The sequence below is a fragment of the Panthera tigris genome, chromosome A2, assembly GCF_018350195.1.
Source record: "Panthera tigris isolate Pti1 chromosome A2, P.tigris_Pti1_mat1.1, whole genome shotgun sequence".
NCBI classification, from domain to species: Eukaryota; Metazoa; Chordata; class Mammalia; order Carnivora; family Felidae; genus Panthera; species Panthera tigris.
This window is the reverse complement of record NC_056661.1, coordinates 45,699,181-45,705,603: the sequence shown is the minus strand read 5'-3', so window position 1 is coordinate 45,705,603 and position 6,423 is coordinate 45,699,181.

Genomic DNA, 6,423 nt, shown 5'->3' with positions numbered 1-6,423 from the left:
TTGATCTCTGTGGCAAGAGATTCTCTGCTGTCCTCTCTACTGTTTTCAAGCCCAGCGATTAATTTTATGTCTATTATTCTAATTTCACTTTCTGTTATATTATTTAAATCCTTTTTGATCAGTTCATTAGCTGTTGTTATTTCCTGGAGATTCTTCTGAGGGGAATTCTTCCGTTTGGTCATTTTGGATAGTCCCTGGAGTGGTGAGGACTTGCAGGGCACTTCCCCTGTGCTGTGGTGTATAACTGGAGTTGGTGGGCGGGGCCGCAGTCCGACCTGATGTCTGCCCCCAGCCCACCGCTGGGGTCACAGTCAGACTGGTGTGTGCCTTCTCTTCCCCTCTCCTAGGGGCGGGATTCACTGTGGGGTGGCGTGGCCCATCTGGACTACTTGCACACTGCCAGGCTTGTGGTGCTGGGGATCTGGCGTATTAGCTGGGGTGGGTAGGCAAGGTGCACGGGGGCAGGAGGGGCAGGCTTATCTCACTTCTCCTTAGGTGATCCACTTCAGGAGGGCCCTGTGGCAGCGGGAGGCAGTCAGATCCGCTGCCGAGGGTTGGCTCCGCAGAAGCACAGAGTTGGGTGTTTGCACGGAGCGAGCAAGTTCCCTGGCAGGAACTGGTTCCCTTTGGGATTTTGGCTGGGGGATGGGCGGGGGAGATGGCGCTGGTGAGCGCCTTTGTTCCCCGCCAAGCTGAGCTCTGCCGTCAGGGGCTCAGCAGCTCTCCCTCCCTTTGTCCTCCAGCCTTCCCGCTTTCTGAGCAGAGCTGTTAACTTATGACCTCCCAGATGCTAAGTCACACTTGCTGTCGGAACACAGTCCGTCAGGCCCCTCTGCTTTTGCCAGCCAGACTCGGGGACTCTACTTGGCCCACAAGCCGCCCCTCCGCCCCGGCTCCCTCCCGCCAGTCCGTGGAGCGCGCACCGCCTTGCCGCCCTTCCTACCCTCTTCCGTGGGCCTCTGGTCTGCGCTTGGCTCCGGAGACTCCGTTCTGCTAATCCTCTGGCGGTTTTCTGGGTTATTTAGGCAGGTGTAGGTGGAATCTAAGTGATCAGCAGGACGCTCGGTGAGCCCAACGTCCTCCTACGCCGCCCTCTTCCCTCTCCCTCTCCTTACTGTGCTTTTTATGAAATGTGGTTTACATATATCCTTATATGTATGTACACACACATATATATCTTTATATATAGATGCATATAAATATATAGTTAGACATAAATTGGTATGTATATATATATAAGGCATATATAAAGGTGTATATATTTATATATAAGATATATATATAATATATAAGGTATATATACACATATATGTATTTCTATGTATATGTATAAACACACATACCCTTTTATAGCTTTTTATATGTATATACCTTTTTATGTGTTACTCCTTTATTTTATTTATTTAAAAAAAATTTTTTTAACGTTTATTATTTTTGAGACAGAGAGAGACAGAGCATGAACGGGGGAGGGTCAGAGAGAGGGAGACACAGAATCTGAAACAGGCTTCAGGCTCTGAGCTGTCAGCACAGAGCCCGACGCGAGGCTCAAACTCACGGACCGTGAGATCATGACCTGAGACGAAGTCGGCCGCCCAACCGACTGAGCCACCCAGGCGCCCCTGTGTTACTCTTTTAGATAGGGTTTGTTATGTGACCTTGCCTGCCTATATGCAATAATACAAAGAAAGTATCTTCAGTAATAGATGTGTCTCTCTTTTGTCTATTTATCTTTTGCCTACTGACCACTTGGAGGCCAAAACTACTGAGCATTTCCTATTATTAGTAACAGGTTCTTCTCCTGTTTTTTTTTTCACTATCTGGCTATGTGAACTTGGATGAGGCACTTTACTTACCTGGGTATTTGCTGCAAATATATTTTCAACCCTAAATATTTTACACTCTCAGAATTTTTTACATCATTCTAATATGAACACCAGAAATATTTTGGGCTGGAAAGTGTTAGCATTCATATTATTTCAGTTTCTTTAACATAGTGCTTTTGCTTAATTATCTAATGTTGTTCTCTATACCTTTGGGGAGCTGGGTGCACCAACATTAACATAGACACTCTAACTAGAGAGAAAACTGAGTAATGAATCTATCATTCTGTGTGTTTACAAGGGATCAGAGCCTCTTCTGAGACATTTTGTTTACTTTTGACAGTTGTCCTTCATGTAACTCCCACCTTGAATTCTCTTGCCTTGGTAAGATCCAAATTTGAATAGTAACAGGGTCTTTTAATGTTGCCACTTGTTATAGAGAGAGACCGTTTCCTGACAATAATTTGTACAGATTGGTGACATGTTTGAAAATAACATAGCATTTCCTAGAAGAGTTGTATTTTCTGATTGCGTCATTGATTTTTTTTTCTTCCTCTCATTCTGTTTCTTATCAAGTATACTGTGAATTTCTTATCAATATTATAGGGATGTATGAGAAACCTAGCATTCCTCTGGGAATATTATTTGTGTTGTCTCTCTCTGAAAACACAATGGAAAAAGAGGTTCTAAGGCAGAGTTAGAATCCTAAAGAGTTTTAGCACAATTATATGTACTAGCTGTAAAACAACCACTTGATAATTTTAACATTAATTAATAATCTTAAATATTAAAATAAAGGAGAGACACTTTCAAAATTAGTATCACTAAGTTGGCATCATAAATTAGTAATTGTGACTTCAAGGTTTGAAATGATACATATTTGAGGACAATTAATGGACAAAATCTGTGTATTCTATGCAAGAGTTAATATTAGCAAAGATAATTCAATCGCTGAAGTAGGAGCTTTACTTTCATCAACATTTGGTTTATATTTAGAATGCTAAGGGAGTTCCTGGGTGGTTCAGTTGGTTAAGTGTCTGAATTTGGCTCAGGTCATGATCTCACTGTTTGTGAGTTCAAGCCCCGCATCAGGCTCTGTGCTGACAGCTACCTCAGAGCCTGGAGGCTGTCTTTGGATTCTGTGTCTCCCTCTCTCTCTGCCCCTCCCCTGCTAGTGTGTGCTCTTTCTCTCTCGCATGCGCTCAAAAATAATAAATATAAAACATTAAAAAAATAAAAAATAAATGCTAAGACTAAATAAGGACCTTATCTAATTTCTGTGTTTTGTAGATGAAACTGACCAAGGAATAAATGATTTGGCTAAAGTGAAATAGTAATGGAGGTAGATAAGCTCACGATCTCATAATAATCACTTGTTTGTTAAAAATAACTCACAAATGAAAAAACAATTCTTCCCATTCTTGTAACATTTTAAATTATGTGTCTTTGGAAGTCTACTTTATTTAATATTGTAGTGATAATTTCAAAACAATAATGTTTAATTCAAAGCTAGACAAAATTAGTTGGTAACTAAGCTAGCATAGACACCAATCTAGGCCAGGTATTACTTTTTTTATATGCCTAGAGCTCATGTGTTCAAAAAGGAAAGCAAGAAGTCTTTGGCACTTTTTTCCTCCTTAAGTTTATTTATTTATTTTGAGAGAGTGAGAGAGTGAGAGAGCGAATCCCAAGCAGGCGCTGCACTGTCAGCAGAGTGAACCGTGAACCGTGAGATGGTGACCTGAGCTGAAATCAGGAGTCAGGTGCTTAATGGACTAAGCCACCCAGGCGCCCCTATAGCACTATAAATTTCTTTTCCCTATATCTAGGAAGGTTGGTCATATTTCTTTAGGTCTATAAGTGCTGACATATATTTTAGTGATTTGGTTCAATATGAAATAACAAGGAACGAGGCAGTGGATCCTAAAGAAGGGCAATTTATAATATATAGACATAAAAATTACTATTTAATAAAGGCATCTTTAAATGTTGTTCATTTGTTTGTATTGTGGATATTGTTAATTAGTGTTTTATTTTTTAGCTTGTTAATTTGGTATAGTATTTAAAATCATTTTCTGTCTTTTTGGATTATCTGTGCATAGATGTGTTTTTATGTAGGATCTAACTGTAGGAAACAAAATAGCATATACTTCAAAAGTACAAAAGTAGCCTAAATATTTTTCTAAAGTGCAAATGAATTTTCACAAAGTGAATACACCCATTTCATCACCATCCAGATGAGAATAAAACATTATTACCATTCTTAAACCTCTCCTCATGCACCCTCCCATGCCCAGAATCAACAATTATTTTGACTGCTATAATCATTAATTAGTTCTTTCTGGTTTTGGCCATTAAATGAATGGAATATTACCCTAAGTACTCTTTTGTGAAAATATAATTTATATTATATGTGTGAAATTCATTCATATTGTCACATATGGTTGTAACTTGTTCATTCTTATTGTTGTATAGTATTCCGTTGCATGAATACACAATGATTTATTTCTCTTCTACTGCTGATGGACATTTAAGTTATCTGTTTATGTAAACAGTCCTGCTATGACCATCATCTACAGGTCTTTTGGTGCACAAATATGTATGCACATTTGTTGAGTAAATACAAAGAAGTGAAATTATTGGGTCATAAGGATAGGTGTATGTTCAGTTTTGTAAACACTGCTGAATAGTTTTCTAAATTTATACTTCCCAACAGCAATATGAAAACTGTGGTTATTTCTCAGCATCATCAAACCTTGGCATTATCAGTCTTTTAAATATTGCCATTCTGGCAGTTATATAATAATATTTCATTGTGGTTTGAATTTTCATTTCTTGGTAGGTAAAAAAAAAACAGCTTTGTAAACATTTATTAACCATTCATAATGCTCTTTGGGAAAGTGCGTGTTAAAGTTTTGTGCCCATTTTTTCTATTATCTTATTATTATTCTTTGTAGAGATAATCTTACACGTATTGTTTACAATTATATATATGATATATATGTGATATATTATATATATGAGATATATATATATATATATATATATATATATATATATATATATCAGGCAAATAACTTTTTCTGCTCTGTGGTTTGCTTTTTAAATATCTCTTTGATGGGGGCACCTGGGTGGCTCAGTTGGTTAAGCGTCTGACTTCGGTTCAGGTCATGATCTCATGGTTTGTGAGTTTGAGCCCTGCGTCAGGCTCTGTGTTGACAGCTTGCTCAGAGCCTGGAGCCTGCTTCAGATTTGTCTCCCTTTCCCTCTGCCCCTTCCCTCGCTCACACTCTGTCTCTCTCAAAAATAGGTAAACATTGGTGCAGCCACTCTGGAAAACAGTGTGGAGGTTCCTCAAAAAATTAAAAATAGATCTACCCTATGACCCAGCAATAGAACTGCTAGGAATTTACCCAAGGGATACAGGAGTGCTGATGCTTAGGGGCACTTGTACCCCAATGTTTATAGCATCACTTTCAACAATAGCCAAATTATGGCCTATCATAGCCTAATCATAGCCAAATCATAGCCTAAATGTCCATCAACTGATGAATGGATAAAGAAATTGTGGTTTATATACACAATGAAATACTACTTGGCAGTGAGAAGGAATGAAATATGGCCTTTTCTAGCATTGTGGATGGAACTGGAGAGTGTTATGCTAAGTGAAATAAGTCATACAGAGAAAGACAGATACCATATGTTTTCACTCTTATGTGGATCCTGAGAAACTTAACAGAAGACCACAGGGGATGGGAAGGAAAAAAAAAAGTTAGAGAGGGAAGGAGGCAAACCATAAGAGACTCTTAAAAACTGAGAATAAACTGAGGGTTGATGGGGGGTGGGAGGGATGGGAAAGTGGGTGATGGGCATTGAGGAGGGCACCTGTTGGGATGAGCACTGGGTATTGTATGGAAACCAATATGACAATAAATTTCATATTAAAAAATAGGTAAACATTGATTTTTTTTTAATATCTCTTTTGGTGAACAGAGATGTTTAATTTTAATATAGTCCAATTCATCAATCTTCTTCCTTATGGTTACTGCTTCCTCTATATTTAAATTTATATTAAATCTTTGTGTACTCCAAGATCATGAAAGTATTTTCCTATGATATATTCTATACCTTTATTGTATTACTTTTATAATTAGATCTACAGTGAAATCAAGTGGTCACACAAGTGTGAGACTGTTTATATTCTCTTCTATTGGTGTATTTGTTTATCCTTAGGTCAAAGAACACTATTTTAATTACCATACTTTTTCATAGGTCTTAATGTCTGGCAATATAGATCTTCAAGCTTTGTTTTTCTTCAAGATATTCCTGAAAGGAGCATTCTGGGATGATGGCAGAGTAGCTAAACATCAGGAATCTGTCTCCTTGTCTAGATAACAGTTGTACTGGTGGAATCTGATGTAACTGCAGACATATCTTGTTTTATTATGCTTTGCTTTATTGTGCTTTGCAGGTACTGTGTTTTTAACAAAATGAAGGTTTGTAGCAACCCTGAGTCAAGCAAGTCTATTGGCATAAATTTTCCAGCAATATTCTGTCACTTCGTGTCTCTGTGTCACATTTTGGTAGTTCTCACAATATTTCA